The sequence below is a fragment of the Passer domesticus genome, chromosome Z, assembly GCF_036417665.1.
Source record: "Passer domesticus isolate bPasDom1 chromosome Z, bPasDom1.hap1, whole genome shotgun sequence".
NCBI lineage: Eukaryota > Metazoa > Chordata > Aves > Passeriformes > Passeridae > Passer > Passer domesticus.
The window spans coordinates 5,396,796-5,417,838 of NC_087512.1; the positions used below are offsets into that span (position 1 = coordinate 5,396,796).

Below are 21,043 nucleotides of genomic sequence, written 5' to 3' on the forward strand. Positions count from 1 at the left end.
TCCATTTTGCAAGCTATTACTAAGAGAAATTATGTGAACATTACTTCTAAGTTTATTACTTGAGCTTATAAGTGACAGTACAGAGCTCCCAGTGACAATGCTTTTACCTCAATTTTAAAGTCATAATTCTAAAAGGAGGCAGGACTAGAATAAAAAATATTTTTGTATCATATGAGTGCCTCAATCCGAAGATACTCATCCTCCCTACTTTGTTTTTCCTTGTCCTCTGCGCCTCCATCCCCTGCTCCTGTCTCCCTTTTACCCCTGCCATGGTGACACAGGACAAAGGCTGTTGTTACGCCTTGGGTGAGCCAGGGCTGAATCACAGGCATTACAAGAACATTACTACAGGGCTCAAGAGTCCCTCTGTGGATCTGAGTGTGTCCCCAAGAAGGGGTAACATTTATTCACTCTGGTAAAATGTGTTTCATTGGGAGATATTAGAGCCTTTCTGTGGAAGTCAACACCACTGTTTTACAGGTAAGATATTAAAAGAATTATTCAGCTCTTTAGTGGATAAATTTGAAAAAAACCCCACAAGAACAAACCAACAAAACAACAACAACAAAAAATCCCACAAAAACAAACAAATAAAAAAACCACAAACCCCCCCCAAAAAAACAAACAAAACAAAAAACACCCAAAAACAAACCAACCAAACCAAAAGAAAACCAAAAAAAGCAAAACAAAACAAACAAAAAAACCCCCAAAAAAACCAACCAACCAAACAAACAAAAAAAACAACCCCACCAAAACATGAAACTCTAAGTCATTACATACTCCTAACAGCCCAGCTCAGCCCTGTATATATTTCAAAATCAGGTAGAGTCTGTTCTAACTACTCTAAAACTTTAGGTAGATTATTTGTTTCTTGCCTTTTTTCCTTTCATGGAGTATATGAAGAAGGAATTGACTGATTGATGGCCAAGTCTAGGCCACATGAAAATTATACTGAGATATGCAAACAAGTAGAAAGACAAACATGAGCCACTTGTGTAGGCCCTTGAATAAAATTTATATGTAACCTGTCTAAAATGCTCTACAGGTTTCATATAAAGAACACACAGTATACTTTAATCCCCTATTGTTGTCCTACTTACTATGGCAGTAAATTAAAAGCCTAATGGTGAACTGCAAAGAACATCTGGAGTTACCTTAATCCATAATTAAGTATTCCTTGTTTTCATTTCTTTTCTGTTGGCTGCCTTCTCTCCTTCTCCCAGTCTCTCCACAAACTCAGCCTTTTTTTTTATTCATTTTTTTCCCCCCCAGGGTATATTGGAAAATAAATTAGTCGGATTTCTGCTATCAGGAGTCTGTCATTAGAGGGATATTTGTCTTTTTCTGCTTCCCTTGTGGTTTCTATCAAAGGTTCAAGCATGAGGGTTATATCTCTCTTTATCTCCATTGTGTTTTAACTCAGAAGAGAAAGAAAACAGGAAAGATATTTTATCTCTTCATGTACCGTATAAAGATCAGTTGCATTGAGGTAGCACCCATATCTCTCTCCTGCTTCACATGTCCACAGATTGTTTGAGCCTTTTGACCAAACTGAAACAAAAAAAGAGAGAATGTGATTTAGATAAGATTTCCTCTGGGTTACTAAATTATTGGAAGTCTGGGTAAGAGTGCCAGTTTGTGCAGTCTTTATACAACTTTTAGCTTATTGTAGGTATGACTTTCTATAACTTTCAGAAAAGTAAATACAGATACAGAGAAGGAAAATTTAATTTTATGAAAAAGCCATTTGCTACAGTTGTTTTGTCAATTTGAAATATAATTTTATCTCCTCCTTACAAATAGGAATATAGGATTATCTTGAACCCACCATGTATTCTCATCCCACAAAATGCAAGAAACTACTTCACAATACTACTGCTCAAACTACTACTACTCAAACTACTACTTCTACTACTACTACAAACTACTTCTCAGACTTTGCCTGAGATTTCAAAGACCAACTGGCATCAGTCAGTGTGTGACTTCTTTGAATAAAGTAAGCAGTGTTTTTTATCCTCCCTTCCCAAACTCAGAGTGTTATGACAGAGAAAAACCAAAAACAAACCCTCCAGAATCAAATACATCTATTCAAATTACTCAAGTCTTGTAAATATGATCAGTGTGCAAAACATATTTTAGGGAACAAAATTATTGTAGGGCCCTTGTTTTTCTTCCTCAGAATGATTGGCTTGTGTTTTGCCTCAAACCTGTGTTGTACTGAAGCACGTATTTAGCTGAGTGCCCATGGAAAACTTTATGTTCTCTGATTTGACCAAATACTTCAGCACCCTTGTAAAATAAACATTAGGTTGATTGAGCAATAAATGTGATATGGATAAAGTCAGTGGAATTTACTCATGTTTTTGGCATTGCCAAATGTGAAATGTGTCTGACCCTTTTATATATGCAATATATTAACCACAAATTTGCATTTTGCATGCTGTAATATCCAATTTTTCTGTTTAATCTTTTTTTTTTTTTTCCCTGATTTTACATTTAAATGGACAATAAAGCAATTACTTGCTTGGACAAAAATAAAACAAAACAAAAAAAAATACACAACCTTATATTATAATGTTTAACTTAACACTAGTGCTAATTTGTTGAATATTCTACTCTTAAAAGATTTGTTTTCTAGCTATAGAAAACAGAGAGTAAGAGAGGGCAAGATTCTGATAGAGAGGTGAAAATACAGCCAAAGATGACTTAAGTGGTGATAAAAATACAGTGGCTAGGACAGATGTCTGAATTATTCATTTCTGTTGAAATCATAAGCACTGCATGGGGCAAGCTGTAATATATGTCTTGGAGGTCATATAGATAATGAAATCAGTTGTTTATTTCAATAAAAATCATAGGAAGGACTTTTGATTAAATAATAAGGATCTGTTAACCTTGATTTCTTTGCATACATTTAAAGGGGATGTAGAGGAGGGTGGAAAAATATTCTCTTTTTCACTCAGAAGCAGCTTTTTCTCTCAAAGAGAATTCTGCATTGTGATAAAGTTATTTAACTCTTTCATTTTGACATGAAAACACTACCACTTTCAAAAACTGAGCTCTGTAGAGTTTCAGGCCTCTCCTGTGACTACAGAACCTGGTACCATTTTCAAGCTTTCCCTTTGCACATTTGTTGGCACACAGATGTCCCTTAGATAATTAACCCTTTGGGGTCGGAGCTGGTCTTTATTTCAAAGCCAAGGCAGCATATGGGTGCCTTTCAAACTGATCCAATAAACCTGGCTACGCTTTCTTGTTACCAGCACTCTGTGGAAGGTTTCTGTACCATAGAATGGATTCTGGCAGCTATGGGACCAGCTCAGAGCAAGTCCAACAAGTGGGAAGAAGCTGAAGTTCTCTGGTCTTCTAGTCCACAGTAAAAGAATGAGCATGTCCAGGAGAGCTCCCTCCACTTCCACTGTGGCTTGTGGAACATTTTCCCATTTTGTTACTCTGTGCACATCTCCAAGAGCCTGCTTGTGTAAAGTTGCACGGTATGAACATGTGTTCTAATAACAAATGTATTTACACTGATCAGTGAAGAAATACTCTTCACTGAGAGATACTCTTTTGATATAGAGGGAATAGGTGAGTGTTTCACTGATGCATGGGAAATTGTTCTAACGATGTGACTAAGACTTTTAATTCCTGCAACATTGCTATGTTATAAATGAGATACCAATGAGATATCAATGTTAATGAAATATACTACTTATTCAATGGTATTTGAGTTGTTAAGCATCTTAGCTGGAGTATTTTTGTTTGTTTTGACAGAGAGCAGAAAGATGTCCTGAGAATGCAGAACTACTTGAATCTATATATATATATGGTATATTATATATATATATATACACACATATATAATATATATGTATGTATATAGTATGCCTACAGGAAGGAGAAACAGTGAATTAATTATCTTCTTCTTTTTTTTATCATCATCTCATTTTAAGACCAGACCCATAAAAAACTAAATTTATGCTAACTTAAAACACAAGTTACTTTATCCCATCATGTTGCATCTGAAAATAAGTCAAAATAGAGGTGTAGAGTAAGAACAAAAAGTGTGAATATAGAAATAGCCAGCTGAATATTCCCCAAGGCTGAATGCTTGTCCATAATTTTTTGATTCATTTTTGTTCCTCAACCCTTTGCCTCCACCTCTGGGCTACACCAGTCAGAGGAAACAGCCACGCAAAACTGACTCTGTGAATTTCTCAAGATGCCAGACAAACAGGAAAAAATATGACAGATATGAGACAGACAGATACGAGATCTTACTCAAAAATGCAGAAGATTCTTTTCCCTCAGATGTTGATGAGATCAAATGAAAAACTTGCCATCTGAGTGCAGAGCCAGTCATTTGGGGGAAGACCAAAGCCAGAAACCCTAAAGCTCATCAAGATTTCTCTTGGGTCCTGACTAAAACCAAGTTACTTTTTACAGCCCATCCTTATGGCTGTTTTTACTACTTGGCTGTTGAGTATCCCTGTGAAATGGTGGCTCCACGGGTAATCTAATCCATCCTGTACTGGTTTGCTTTGTAAAAGAACATTTACAAATGTACGAACAGAACGGGTTCTGGTCATACATATTTAAAAGTGAAGTTGCATGAGGCTTCAGCTCAGAAGATAACACTGTATATTTATTTATCTTTTTAAAGCATTGTTGTAGTTCCTGGAGTTCTCCTTGACATCTTATCTATCACAGTGTTTCCACTGAATATTCTAACACTGCGCTGCTTTTAATCTTCAGATGTAAACAAAAGCCCATCACAACCTGACAAAAGAAGAGTCTGAATATTGATTTATCTCCTGAAAGAAACTGTCCAAAGATAATTCAAAATACCCTCTGATCTACTAAATATCCATTACGTGGCGTGTTCTTTTTTTTTTCTTTTCTTATTTGGAGTCTCACAGGCCATATTTGCAGGGAGTATATACCGGGAGCTGAAAGCTGCAACTTTACTTCATGATTGTAACTTTTTCATTTGTACTAGGTGCCATAAAGGGAAGAATGATAAATCAGTGGTGTAGTCTGCTGTCACCTTGAACACTGTGTTCTGTTTTGGTCAACTCAGCATGGGAGGAATAAAGAAGTCCTGGGAAAAGCAATGAGAGTGACTAAGGTTTCCATATGAGAAGAAATTAAAAAACTTGAAAACTATTTAAGTCTCAGTTTCTCATAGTCCTTACTCCTACCTGTAATTCACCTAGCATTAGGAAAGATTAACCATAGCTGGCTGAACTTTGGACTACTGACATTTTTTTATCTCCAGAAGCACTTCCAGGTCTCTTGCCATTGTGGACTTTCACATCTAGTCTTTTTTTCGTTGCCAGGGGCACAAGTACAGATACAAAGTCAGCAAGACTATGTCCTTAATGTAAAGATTGTGAAGGGAGAGTAAGAGAAAATGCATTCTTTCAGATTAAAAATTACTTGCAAAAGACATTTTTATCATGATGCACGTGTACAACGCCTAGCAGAATGTTTTCTAATGCTTCCAAAATATAAATGTGAAATATGAAGAAAGACAGAACTGGCAGTGATATATAAATAATAAGTGACATGGAAAAAGCCCATTAGGAGCGCTACTAATTTAGTTCTGTCTTAATTATACTATTAGGGTAAATGTCACCAGATGATGCATTTATATACAGTCTTCCAAATTCTTTTTCCTGGAATGCAGAGAAAGAAATTATCCATAAAATATTTTTATAGTTGTATTAACCCTATATGCTGGAAGCTCTATAACTGTCAGGACAGTTTATTCTTTTACATTATTCAACTTCTATGACAAAGCTGGTTAGGAGAAATGGATAACTGGTAGTCACATACAAGAATTGTCAGTACACTTTTTGGACACCTCTGTTCCAGGATTCTTGCACCTGTATCAATTAAATAAATTATTTAAAATAATGTTCCATGTCACAGACTGGCAAGTCCACAGACTGGCTAGATAGCTCTCAACAAAGGGACACAATGACATGATTAATGGTCAAAATAACTAAAGAACGAGTAATAGATCATTTAAAAATCAAATTACTTGATATTCAACTCTTACACTCTGTATCTAGAAAGTTCATGTCGAAAGCCATAACTGCCCTTTTTGCAAAATGGATATTTCATTCTTCCACAAGAAATATGCAGATAAGAGAAGAACATCAAAATTCATAACTGCTCAGATTTTTCAAAAAAAACCTCATTTTTTTTCTAGCAAGAAAATGTTACCATCTGGCCTCTGTGGGTAGAGATCAAACACAGAGCTGAGATGCTGCAGTTTGTTATCATTCATCACAGAGAAGAGGTAACATCACTGAGGGCTTCACTCAACCTTTTATTAAGAACATGACAGGTATGTTAGGGTTTTTTTGTAAAACAAAAGTAAAATAGCACAAAACAAAATTAAAGAAAATCCCAAACATCCAAACAAAATAACAACAACAATCAAAAAAACAAAACCAAAAAACAAATCCAACAAAAAACCAAAACTTTCTTAGTGGAATAAATTTGATTTTTTTACTTGTATCTATGCGGGGTTATTAGCACCTCTGAGCTCAGGTGAAAAAATATCTCATCAGGTATTGTTATTTGATTCTGAAGCTGCTCTTTTACAAACCCCAGTCAGAAGTGTGGTGTTTTGGAAGTGGGCAATGGGTGCTGAGTGGATGCTGCACACGTTTGTCTCTGTGCACTTGAAACACCTCTTTGCTACAGGTCTGCCTGGTGCTTCAGAGCTGTGGTGTGTAATGTCATGGGAGTGTCCTTTGTCAGTCTGCATTAATGCTGCCTGTCAGGCACAGAGCATTCAAGCCTCACAGACTTGTGACCTGGCCCAGATGGCACCTTTGCTTATACCCGAGTTTGCCTCTGTACATTCTAAACTGTTTGATTCATTTTGGTTCTTTGTTTTGTGAGGTTCTTTTTGTCTGTTTGTTTTTGTTTTGGGGATTTGTTTGTTTGGTTTGATTTTGTTTTTTTCTGTAATAAAAATTTCTTTACAGGAGTTTTTATTACAGAATAAAGCAAAAACAAAATCAAAAGGAGTTTGGCATGCAGGTCCTGTTGTTAATCCAATCTTTCAGCATCTTTCTTGCATGGTACAAGAGGAAAAAAAAATAGAAGAAATCTCCTGGGAGTGCATGCAGCCACCCACTTTGTTATTTGTATTTCTTCAGCAACCCCAAAATCCAGATTTTAATTTCTGCTAACAGGCTAAGAACATGCAAACTTTCATCTTTGTCATGTTTTGAGCAGTCACTGGTTGATAAAGCACTTGGAAAAGCCTTAGATGCTATTGAGGCTAATGGATCAACATATATATTTAAATGTGTTTTCACTATGTTCTGCTGGGATCATGACTTGCTTATAACTCCTACAAGCCTCTGAAGCAGACCTGTTGGGTAATGGAAAAAAACCCCTGCGCAGAACTTAGTGCAAACAAGCAGGAAAGGGAAGGGAATGACATCTATCAATCCCTATTCTCCATTGGTTCAGAGTATATGAAGAACTCTCAGTAGCACACTATCAATTAATAGGAGAAAAGCATGTGTGTGTGCACATAATCATGTCAGAGTCTTTTCACTCAAGGGTAGTCCTGTCCTAGAACACCTTCTAGAGTCCCATTAACAAAGAAAACACCTTAAACACCTTTTTAAGATGTCTTAAAGAGACACCATAGAAGGTCATTTTACCAGAAATTACTCATAATCAAATTCTCAGAGAGCTGGGGAGTAGAAATTCATATTGTGAGCAATACAAACTATACAAATGGAAGAACAAAAGAAAGCAAGCTCTTGTAAGAACCACACAAAATTATAAAAATGAGATTTCTTAATTAAGTCAATAATCTACAGTATTTTGAAATAAGAGTTGTTTTTTTCTTCCTTAAGAATTTTGCAAAGGATGTTAATCAATTTTCCAACAATGTGAAAATTGAACTGTCACTTGCCCATCTTAAATTTCATTACCTTGTCTTCTTCTGCCACACTGGTTTACATTTCTGAGGTTTGGCTGTGTCTCACTTCCAGTCTGAACTTCTTAGGACTGTAATGGTTATTGGAGATTACTCAGTTTCCTTATTCTGATTCTATTAATAACTCAACATCTTCCTTTAAACCAAAACAATGTGGTGCAATAATTCCACAGTGTCTGCGCTTTATCTGTCTTACGATTCTTAGTAGATGAGAAGTAGATGAAAGTATGAGCAAATTAACAGATGATCATAAACATTTAGAGTACAATTTCACCCAAAGGTATTAGCTGTTGCATGCAGAAATATCTTTAGTTTTTGAATTTAAATTCCAGTTTATTTTTGAACTGTGCTTAAAGCACACTGTTTATGTTGATTTTAGAATGAGGATTTGTAAAACTGTCTATAAATGGATAAAATATGTGCGAGATATTCCTTTGTAGCTAGAACAAGTTAAAATTGTTCTATGAAGAAAATGAAATAAATAAAACCCCCAACATTTTTCTCATATGAAAATTCTGAGCTGGCTTTTTTACTGAAATGTACTCCCTGCTACAGCTGTTCATCTATATGACAGTTTTAACCAGACTAATGTCAGATATATTACTATCTTTTTCCCCCATCATTATGAGGTCATAATCTGTTTTAGCCAGTTAGGAGATCCAAATCCTCCTGAAGCAGATCTTAAGCAATCAGCTTTAAGCATGTCACATCAGATTGGCCTTTTGCTGTACTAACTTTAAACTAGGATGAATTATTTTACTCATACCTGTCCTGGTGTAATCCAATTTCACCATTCTTCCCAAGCACTGCCTGTGGCTGGCAGCTGCTCTCCTCAGGGACTGTCCATCAATACCTCTGAGCATGAGGTGACTTCACCCTCCTGACCAAGGACAATGAAGAAATATGTGTCACAAGGGCTAATTTGGAGTGCCTAAATCATGTGAAATGCAGGTGAAATTTGCCTTGTAACATAATTTAAATAAAAAACCTAACTTTGTTCCTTGGAAACACCTATCCTATAAACACCTATAAATACGTGCTTGTGGCCAACTTAAAACTCTGCATGCAGTAAGCCCAACTCTCATGTTGACCTCATATGCTGGTCCTTCCAGTAGTTCAGAAAGTCAGGAAAGGTCTTAAAAAACAAGTATTGTGCTTTGTTTCACAACCTATATTAATAGTTGGAGAAGGAGACTTAATAAGACATTCAGTCCATTCTTACTGCCCTTCTCCAGTTTCTTGGTGAGTAAAATATAGTGGAAAAATGACATTTTCATAATTTGCCCTGTGAAATGTTCTTCAGTTGTGGTGATGATGGTGTCTTTTTTTTTCTTTTTCTTTTTCCTTTTTTTTTTTCTTTTTTTTCCTTTTTTTTTCTTTTTATTTTTCCTTTTCTTCTTTTTGTTTGTTTTCTTTTTTTTCCTTAGACACAGATTTTAAAGCTTCTAACTTGGTGCTGTTAAGGAATGAGAAAATCAGAGAAAATTTGTAAAGGAAACCTTCAGTCAGCCTGGAACAAATTCCTCCTACAAGCAGGGACACCTTTCAATTCAATTAAGTCTGTGCGGTTCATTCCAGAGAAGTTCTGAAATGCCCTTTATCCATGTCTTGTGTATCTTTATGCTTTTCTCAATCCCTGGTTTGTTATTCTGTTAAGGATTTAAGAGCCCTGCTTTTGGGCATTAGAAATTCATATTAATCTAAGGTGAAACCTGAAGAATACTCTGTTTCTCCTCTTTTTTAATTAATTAAAGATAACATTCAGACAATAGCTGATATCTTAACTGGAACTCCCCTCAAAACCCATTTGTTTTATAGTGGACTTCAGGATTAAATCTCATACTTGAGCCCAACTCTTAATTTTTCAGCATTGTTTTCATGGCTCCTTGTGACAGAATAACACGCACAGCGTAATGAGTTTGCCACAGCCATAAAGTTTATTGACTTAGACTTTTATCTCAAAGCATTGATATTTATGTGGGTAGATCGATGGATCACAGATGTTCACAGATGACCTAGCCAGTGGCATTATTCAATATAAAACAAAAATACTTTTCATCAGGCTGCAGCTTCTGTGAATTTGCATCTCTTCAACCCTTTCATTTTTTGTCAAAGTGGCTAAAATATTTATGTGCACAAGAGAAACAACACTAGGATATGAAATAGTGTAGAATTAAGTTTAAAATCGTTGAGGTCTAGCAAAGATACACTGGCTTAGAAAGGCAGTAGAGCTTTCATCCTTGCCAGGCCAGAGGCTGTTACACAAATGTAAACTCAGTCATAAACTAAATAATGTGCACACTCAGTGCTATTGCAGAATTGATCCATGAAGAAGATGTCCTTTAGATAATCTTACCTCTTCCAATTTCTGTGAGAAAATTAAAATCTAGGCTTTATCAATGGAAAAAAGTTTGATTTTTTTTTTTTTTTGTAAATATGAAAAATGGAGTGGTAGTGTTAGCAACACCATTATAATCACAGGATTATTATTTTATTGGTGCTGATTTAGGCTTGGAGAAAATAAGAAGTGAAATATATTCTTACAATTTATTTTTTCATCCCCAAAGACCTTGGGAAGTTATTATAATCAGGGTTAGAAAGGTGATCTATGAAGACCTAAAATCTTATTGCAAATTGCCATCAAATTTGCCAAAAGATACTTCATTCTTTCTAACAAAAGCATTTGATGCATGTGCACGATGACTTCAGTGACTATGAAAGGTCAGATATTAACAAATCAGACTTCACCCAATCATTTTGTTATTGAAGACTGGGCTGAAGTCCTTTTGTCAGATAGGTTTTTAGACTTAGGGAAACAAAATAAAAGAACAAAAAAAAGAAAAGGAAACCAAACCAACCATAAAAAAACCCTAAAATAAAATAAAAAAAGAAAAAAAGGCTGCAACAACTAAACCCCAGAATTTCAGATATACAAAACAAGTAAGAAATTTATTAAAAAATTTTAAAAAGTAAGTGTGACTTAGAGAGGTATGTCAGATATATGTTGTCTAAAAAAAATTTTAGTGTCAGTGAGATTTTCTTGTTATCCATTTCTATCAGCAGTGAGAAAATTGTATAATAATTTAACTAGTCTCCTGATATTTTTGGTTCAAAATTCAGGAGGTTTATATAATATTAATATTAATATTATTATTATTAATAATAATAATAATAATAATAATAATAATAATAATAATAATAATAATAAACAATAATAAATAATAATAATAAACAATAATAGTTATAATTATAATAATACGTACTTTATCTCATGCATTTTATTTTCTTTTAGTGCACTTCTAAGTTTACAAGACTCACTCTTTCTTGGAAATCATTATACACCAGTGCCATCAGAGTGGGCAAAAAACCCCAAAACCTTCTGGACTAAGTTTTCTTGGTTTAATGTTAAAGCTTATAATTGTAAAGGATAAATTACTTTCCTGACAAGACACCAAAAATGGATAGAAAGGTAGGAATAGCATCTTTGCTGTGTTAGTGACACTTTAGTTGCAGAAACATCCAATTCCTCACTACATACCAGGGTCATGAAAAATTTTGTTTTCAGACTTTGGAGAATTTAAATTCATAGGGATTTAAAAGAGTGTGTGTTACCCATTTTCTGTTCTCCCTCAAGAAGGAGTTCTTTCCAATTGTCCTTTTCAGAGAAACAGACATTTTACTATGGCAATTAGCTAGTTTACTTAACTGAGAAGCAAATATTCCTGTGATCACTCAGGCTAACAGAGAAAGCAAGCAAGAACAAATCCGTACTTTAATGACTGCAGATGGCATTGCTATTCTACATCTCATCTCTTCTGCATTGCAAATTCTCTTATTAATATCCTTATATGTCCATTTTAGACTTGGGGATTTTTTTTTTTCATGTTACTCCATATTTCCCCATGGTGTTCGTAATTAAAAGTCTCCAGAGTAGACTAAAGTTAATCTGAGCTCTTGTTCTGCCTCTGAGTTCCATAATTATAACTTGCTACATTCATGGCTTTTTATAAAAGACAGAATGCTTTATGCACTGCTATAGCAGTGCTAGTACTCTTTTTTTTTTTTTTTTTTTTTTTTTTTTTTTTTTTTTTTTTTTTTTTTTTTTTTGGTGGGGGGAGGAAACAAGGGCAGAAGGGTATTTCATCTACATCCTGACAGCCAACTGCACATCAAGTCAGGCTTGAAAACAGAAACTGGAGCACAGAAGCTACAGATGTTTTTGTGGGACAGGTTTCTTGGCTTTCCTGCATGAGGTCAATTACAGTAGCAATTACATCACAGCTTTAGCCAAAATCCTTCTTTTGGCACAGAAACAAATCACATGCTGGCATCCACTACAGAGCTCAGATAAAAAAAAAGAAAAAAAAAGAAAAAAGAAAAATAATGATGAAAAGATAAGGACCAGTGTCATTTGGATGAGGATAAGGATGCAAGCTAAAACTTCATAAAAAATATTACACCTGAACTCTATGACAGGTCATTGCACTATCCACCCTGATCTGCTCAGTAAGTCTCCTCATAATTTTTAGTGCATGCCCTACTGTGGTCAAAATGCTTTATCCCTACTTTCCAGTAGCAAACTTAATTCTCCAAAGGGGGAAAAGAGTTTGTAAGAGGGAATGTGTCATGAGTAAAGTACAACCAGCCAGATGGCACATGGCTCTGGGTCAAGTGAAAGACAAATCTGCAGCTCTCCCAGGGCAATAGCTAGGAGAGACTGAGTTGCATGAGATGCAAAACTTCTACCAGCTCTCTGGCCTACAGGGCAAAAATATCTTTTGTGGCATCACAAAGGGTTTGAGTGCTCTCTACACTTGGATTTGAAGGAAGCAGACAATAGAAGAATTGAGACTAAAATTGTCACCTCAGATCTTGGAGAAAAAGCAAAAAAAAAATAGTCTGTGCTCTACTCTGTAACTATTTAAAGACTAAAAGTGGTTAGGAGAATCAATTAGCTCAATTAAAGCCTAATGAAACATCTACTGAGATATGAGGTAATCAGAGAGGTTTTAACATTTGCCGTGTCTATTTCTACACAACTTTCGTCCAAGAATACCAACCCTTTCACAAAGCTGGTTGGGGACATTTCCACCTACAGAAATGCCAGACCTCACACCTTGAAGGAGTCTCAGCACCTTCAGTGGCCACTGAGTGTCAGCTTCTGCTCCCTTGGACTGCCAGGACACTCTGGCTGTGTCCTTGCTCTTTTCCATCTGATGGCACAGGGTGCCCCAGGATGGCTCTGGGAGAAGGAAATCGATAGGGCTTTGTTTCCCCTTGCAATCTTACTAATTTAATGTGAAAGGTGAACTTCCTTGTAACCAAGTTGGCTCTGCCCACCTAAGTATCTTCCTGCTGCCAAGAGGAATCTCTCTCTTTCTCTTCCCTGCCTTCACTCTCCCAGATGTGCAGTTTTATCCTTTTCTTAGTTCCAGCACGGGTTCAGAGGATATAATCCAACTCACTAACTCAGCAGAAAACAAGGAGATCGAAACAAGAACAAACAAACAAACAACAACAAAAAAAAGGTAATTAATACTTGCTTAGGTAACTGAACTGGATTGTAAGGGTAAGGCATGTAACAGACAGCTTGAGATAAGTAACAGTATCATATCAGGAGGAGTATTTAAAAAAAAATATATATATATACGGATGCTCTTCCTGCAGTATTGTAATTGATCTCTATGCACTTTCACTCACATTATCTTAAAAAAAATTCCTGTTTTGATTTAACAGTATAGAAGGTTTTCAGATGGCAAGAGCATGGACACAGGAAGTGGGGAGAAAAGAAACAAACCCTTCAATTTGATGATAGACTTTGATTAACTGCTAAAATAACACCAGAATTTTCCCACAGACCATGCAATTACACACAGTGAAGCAGGTTATGTTTTGAGATAAGGCTACCTCAGACATACTGGAGAGCAAAGCCTTAATTACAAACCAAGGCACAATCTTTGTCCATCACTGGACCCCACCTGGAGCACTACATGCAGCTTTGGGGCCTTCAGCACAGGAAAGGTATGGACCTATTGGGGAAGGTCCAAAGGAAAGGCTGAAAGAACAGGGATTGATCAGCCTGGGGAGGAGAAGGATCTGTACAGTCCTTACAGGACCTCGCAGTATCTAAGGGCACTCCAAGAGAGCTGGAGAGAGATTTTTTTACAAGAACTTGTAGTAATTAAGAGGGAATTAACTGTTCTTTAAAGTAAAAGAGAGTTGATTTAGATTAAATAAAAGAATGATTTTTTACAATGAGCATGGTAAAACACTAGCAGAAATTGCCCACATCCTCCATCTTTGCAAACATTCAAGATCAGATTGAGCACGGGTCTGAGGAGCCTGATCTGGTTGAAAATCTCCCAAGTTCATTACAGTGGACAAATTAGTATAAATGGTCTTTAGGGTCACTTGCAACCCAAACCATTCTATGATTCTATGACCTGCATGTTCAAGAACTTGTGTTATGGCTCAGAGGGCTACCATGCCAAATTCCTACCAAGAAGAGTTTGAACTGGTACCTGTTTTAGTATTTTTGCCTCTTTTTAAAATTAGTTTGTTTTGTTTTGTTCTGGTTTGTTGATTTTTTTGATATGGTTGGTTTGGATTTTTGTTGGTTTAATTTTTGTTTGTTTGCTTGTTTGTTTGTTTGTTTCTTTTTTTCTTCAGGGATGAACCTCTTTGTCCATCAGGCAACCGAGGCCCTTTACTGATGTGCAGTTGCCACAAGCAGAAGTGCACCACAGGACTTCTCATCCTTGCTTATAAAATCTTTGAGAGCTTTATGTCATCTGGGCGGAGCTGACCAAGGACTGAGCAGCTCTGTGACCTCTCCTTGTCACCTTCCAACTGCACCCACATAATGCCTCTCAAACAAGCACCTTCTTCATGGCAGGGAGAAATGGATCATCAAGGAAGATTAAAAGCCTGGTCAGAGAAAAGTGACTTTCTTTCATCTTAGCCAAGGTTTCAGCAGCTCTTAAAGCCCTAATTGCCGAGCCTTAACACTCTAGTTCCTAGACTGAGGCATCATGTGGGCTCTGTATTTATTTATCTCACCCTACCAGTCTTCCACATAAAATACAGTAGTTGTCTTTTTATGAAGTAGGAACATTTGGCAGCACTGCAGGTGCTTTTTGTCCAGTATCTCTGTTACAGCAGGCAGAAGCTAAATGGGTGATTACGGATGCACAAATCTCAAGAGATTCAGAAGTTTATTTCTGACAGGCACCCAGGAGTGCTCTTGTTTGTATACTGTCGAAAGACACTAGTCAAACCTCTTATATATTCATTTCTAACACTGCAGTGTCCTATTTGATGACAATAGCCCAAATTCATTTACAAGAAAGTTTCTCTGACTCCTTTTTGCCTTAAAGATATTAGGCTGCAGGATTGTCAAGTCAGAATGGGTTTGTTTAGGTAGATACACATTTCTTAGAACTCAAAGCTTAAATTGAGACATCCCAGGTTTATTGTACAGTGACATAAGACAAGTTAGACTATATTTGGTTTTATGCTTAGAGCTGGTGGTTTGAATGCTATCACATAGCAAGGTAAGTGAGAAATAGAGAAACCATCAAACACAGATTTTCTTTGAACAAAAATATGTCTGTGCCCCAAAAGCTTATGTTTTTTCCAGCTAGAGCAGCCATTCTAAAACTGATGTTTCTTCCCTTCTTGCCATCTTGGCTTTCTTATCAGGGATCAACCTTTTTTTTACATGAACAGGCAAAATACTTTGCCTACATGAATGGTGACTGAGCTGTGTAAGCAAAAAAAGGAAAATCTTACCATCTTTCTTCCTTCTTTGCACAGCAGAAGGACTGTGACTGCTAGTAGCCACTGGTCTAAGACTACAAGCACACCATAGTGGTACAGAAGTACAAACAGATGGATTGCACATCCTCAAGATGGGTGTGCAATATTTGCACATAGGCAAATTCAAATGGTAGGGCAGCAGGATTTAACTGATTTCAACAGTTTGGGGTGCCTGTATCTCAGGTCCCCGTAAGAAAGGACATGTTCTGTGGGGCTTGTTAAAGTTTTTTTTGTTTCCCCTTACGAATCAGCCCTGTAAATTGTCTGTATTGGACTCCGCTTAGGGGCTTCAGTTAACCTTTCCTGGCTTTGCACACCAGCTTGTAAAACTGCTATCTGTACTTCTTTCGATTAAAGCAAAACTAATATAAAACAACATTTCTGTCTGCTTATAAGTCTCAGGTTAAATTAAGAAATAAAGATCCAGCAGACAAAAACAAGAGAAGATTTTGAAATTTGCATAAGCAATATTTTCAGAGATTAAAAAAGAAAAGTGGAAGTTCGTTATGAACCTTGGGCAAAGATTTGAGTGGTTTCTTATTTGATCAGAACCTGTTTGTTTATCTCTAACTTTAACCATATGGGAACAGTTTTATGGAGCAAGCTCATAAAATGAAAATGACAGAGTGCACAGCTCAATCTGAGTCTGCTTGGGCTGTAAATATCTTGTTATCACCCGCTATGATGCTCTAAACCTTAGCTCCTGTGTTAGCATAGTCAGTGCTGTGCTCTTCCAGACTGTAAAGATAACTCAGCCCGAAGATCCAGAAATACAGAATGCCAAAACCACACATCAATATAGAAAATGTCAGCATTGTAAAACAAAGGGCAATACAAGGATGGGCATCAGCTTTAATGGGAAGGAAGTGGAGGAAGGAGGGAAGGGAAGGGAAGGGAAGGGAAGGGAAGGGAAGGGAAGGGAAGGGAAGGGAAGGGAAGGGAAGGGAAGGGAAGGGAAGGGAAGGGAAGGGAAGGGAAGGGAAGGGAAGGGAAGGGAAGGGAAGGGAAGGGAAGGGAAGGGAAGGGAAGGGAAGGGAAGGGAAGGGAAGGGAAGGGAAGGGAAGGGAAGGGAAGGGAAGGGAAGGGAAGGGAAGGGAAGGGAAGGGAAGGGAAGGGAAGGGAAGGGAAGGGAAGGGAAGGGAAGGGAAGGGAAGGGAAGGGAAGGGACTAGAAAAGAGAGAAAGAAAGAGGGAGAAAGAGGGAGAAAGAGGGAGAAAGAGAAAGAGAAAGAGAAAGAGAAAGAGAAAGAGAAAGAGAAAGAGAAAGAGAAAGAAGAGAGAAAGAAAGAGAGAAAGAGAGAAAGAGAGAAAGAGAGAAAGAAAGAGAGAAAGAGAGAAAGAGAGAAAGAGAGAAAGAGAGAAAGAGAGAAAGAGAGAAAGAAAGAAAGAAAGAAAGAAAGAAAGAAAGAAAGAAAGAAAGAAAGAAGGAAAGAAAGAAGGAAAGAAAGAAGGAAAGAAAGAAGGAAAGAAAGAAGGAAAGAAAGAAGGAAAGAAAGAAAGAAAGAAAGAAAGAAAGAAAGAAAGAAAGAAAGAAAGAAAGAAAGAAAGAAAGAAAGAAAGAAAGAAAGAAAGAAAGAAAGAAAGAAAGAAAGAAAGAAAGAAAGAAAGAAAGAAAGGAGGGAATTGAGAGAGAAATGAAGAAATGAAGGCAGGAAGGAAGCAGGGAATTCTTATGAAATATAATAAGGTCAAAGCAGACACTGGTGAGGTGAGAAAACTCAGTCCCAAACAAGCAATGTGATTTGCCAAGACAGCAGAACAGATCTGAAAGAGTAAAGTAAATCAGATTTTTAAAATAAATTTCTAATTTGATTTTTTCTGATTTCTTTTACTGAACATTTCCACAGCATACAGTCGTGGCATGCCAGGTCTGCCTTAGTCTTTTAGCTTTAAGAAAGAAAGAATAAAAAAAAATAAACCTAAACCTCCAATAAAACAACAGCTAAACCAAAACCAAGCCTGAAACGCCAACAAAAATAAATCCCAAGTAACCCTTCTCTCAGTTCTTCTGCCTGGAGGGATACCTCACCGGGTTTCAGAGGATGCCTGATGGCTCACTTACTTGGTGCTGCATCAGGTTCAGCTGATCACCTGACAAAAATTCGCTGAAGATTATGATCCTCAAAACACTTATGCATCTGCCAGATAGCATCCAGTGTCTCAGCATCACCAGGATGCTAAGAAGAGTTAAAATTCATCCCTAACTGATGTTATACCTGCTCCCATCAGTGCCTAGTTACAGATCAGATTGATTGTAAAGCTTTATTGTTTTATAAGTCTCTGCTTGGTCTGTTACCAAGTCACATTAACAATCTGTTAATGGTTTTCATTATTCCCAAAGCATCCACAATAGGTGTCTACGACCTGGAAACAGTCCTTAGAGGAGTGAAGAATAATGACGATAATGGTGTTGCTCTGTTCCTCAAGTGACATTTCTGATGCTCTGGCACCAAGGGTTCTGAGCCTGGTTTCTGCTCCCTGAGCAGTGACTGGCCCGTAAACAAAGACATGTTAAGAAAATGTAAAAGCACCCGGCCACAATACAGAGCAGACGAATTCAATTCACTCCTCTCAGCGTCTAACTTCAAAGAAAGGAGGGAAAAAGTTAAGGAAAAATGCAAGCCTAACTGGGAGCTGCTTCCTGAAAGAAAATCCTCATCCATCTTTAATGGAAACAGTGGAAGTAAACAGGCTGGCTTCAGTCATTTAAATGTAAATTTGGCTAGTCACAGCAGAACCTACGAGGAAAAAATCTTGTCTTAACAACTTGATGAGAATTTGTAAATCCAATCTAGTTTCTTGCTAGGGAAGGTGGTGCTAAATAACAATCAGGAGGACATTAGCCAGCAACTGTGAAACACAACTCCAGTTCCCAACTTCCCCATGATCTGCAGTCTGACATTGATCAAATAACCTGGCTTCTCTATTCATCTCTTTTCCACTCATATTTAATTGAAAAAATAAGTTTTGATACCATTGATTGTTGTTTTTCATACATTCAGACAGCAGAAATAAACTTTTGGGGACATATCAGCTGATGCTTTCAAGCACATATGTGGTTGGAAGGAAAATAGAATTATACTTGGGTGGTTACAAAGATTTAAAGAATCCATTCCCTGATTAGTTGCTCTTATAGGAAAGGATGAATCTTTTCTCAGGCTCCAGGATGTTTTGTAAACAGATCTGATTACTGTAAGCTGGACTTTATCACTGGTGGAACAAAGCACATAACAACAACAACAAATATATACACACACACATGTATGTGATGTTACAGATTATTATTTTTACAAATTATTCTTTAAAGATTAAAAACTCTGTCTTAAATTATTTTTATAGGTCTAACTTGACTTGCTATCAATATACAAACAATGTCATAGAGAAACTAACATTATGGAAAGATGAACTGATAAACAAGAAGAAATTTGGATAATTCTGAGAAAAACTACTTCAGTTTAAAAGTGTGAGATTCTTTCCCAGACAAAAATTTCTCAATTATGTCTGCACACACTCGATTTACTGTGCTGTGTTATGCGTCCCTGCTTTCCTGTCCCTGAGGATCTCCTGTGGTGCCCACTGGGTACAAAAGGAGGGTCATCACAGACTTTAAAGGTCAATTCTCTATAAGATGGCTCTGGCATACTTTGACTCATGCAGGGGATTTTTGATACAGATGATAAAAATGGGGACATTTCTCCTTCTGTGAATCTTCAACAACCTTTCACAGACTGTTCAAGTCAGGTCGCAGTTAATAATAAGACTCAGGGATTGAAGCCAAAGAAATACCTGAAATTGTTTCTTTGCTTTGAAAATGGCATATGCACGCCTAAATTTCAGTAAACTAAGTTTAGGGTACTAAATGTGTGTGACATCTTAGTTCCTCAGGTAATCCTGCTTGGTTTTATTCCTGTATTTAAAAAAAAAACAAATTGTCTATACCTCATACCTAAGTGCTATTAGATTCCAAAAACTATTGTGTATCTCTCATAAAAATATCTGGTTTGTAGTCTTCTTGAATCTTATGCTAAAGGATGATTTTTTTTTCTTCTGTGTATGTCATCAGGCACCCCACTGCCTAATTGGAGATCATGGATGCCATGATAAGAGTAAAGGACTGAAAAATAATTGCCTATTGCAATGCTCAGCTTTGAAGTCTCTAAATCCAATTTTGTATTCACACTTAAGAACTCCACTGGACTGGTTTACCCACAACAGGAATTTTTCTTTTTAAAAACTTATTTATTCATTTTTAATGATTTTTAAATAGTTTTGAAGAGGCTTAGCTCTTTTTAGTAAGTACTCACATGTCAGTCATTTGGACTAGTCTGAACCAGACCAGACCTAAAGCTGATGTATGCCTTGATGCAGAGTGCATGTGGATTTTTAATTTATGGCCCTGATTGTTTATCTTCTTTTTCATTTAGCTACTTACATTATAGTAAAGACAGTAAAATATCACTAAATACAAAGAACACAAGCATAAAGGCAATAGAAAGCAGTGATGAACAGAGAATTATAAGTATTTGTTACAGTCATTCTCAGTTTTACACATCATACTATTTCGTATGATAGATCCATAACTGTTGATAAAAACAAGGTGTTTCTAAAATAAAGTTTTTCAAAAAATTACCATGTTTAATTCTTGAGACCATAGTAAACGTATCAATTCACTGTGAGGTTCAGTATTGTTCTGGGTGTCCCGGGGTACATTTCCCTAAATCCTTGGTTTTTAGGGGGTTACATGGCAATAAGTAAGAAGTAAAACAGCTTCTGAACAAGCAAGTGTATTCCTTCTTTTAATAATGAGGTGATAGTTCTGAATCTTCCTCTTTTTTATCTTCATAAAGCATTTAATTATTCTGAATATATTTATTTATACTGCTAAAGAAAAAAAATGGAAGGAAAAAAGCAGAAAATGAAGGAATCTTGATACATAAAAGAAGCAAAGAAAATGTAGTCTTTTACTTTGAATTTGTTTGCCAGTACCTTATAAAATCTCCAGGTTATATGAAGCTTTTAATCTATCACCCAGAGCTGAACCCTCTCATTGAAAACACATTTTATTGAATTGCATTAAAATTATTTAGCCATTTTTATAGGCATAAGGTGATCAAATACATAATGCATTTTGATGGTCCCCAAAATGTTCCTGATGTGTGCTGGCTTTTGCTAATTAAATTCAGACTACTTGCTTTTTTAATGGTTCGGTTTTTGTTTCTTTTTTTTTTTCTGTCTCCTTTCTTTCTTTCTT

At 36.4% G+C, this 21,043-nt stretch overlaps 1 long non-coding RNA gene across 1 annotated transcript; it reads left to right on the forward strand.

Moving 5' to 3' along the window:
• The first annotated feature begins 410 nt into the window (after positions 1-410).
• Positions 411-5,166, forward strand: LOC135290896 (uncharacterized). The gene is made up of 3 exons (XR_010353729.1): positions 411-1,996; positions 3,264-3,494; positions 5,000-5,166. It is a non-coding gene; the product is annotated as an uncharacterized LOC135290896 (long non-coding RNA).
• Positions 5,167-21,043: the final 15,877 nt, after the last annotated feature.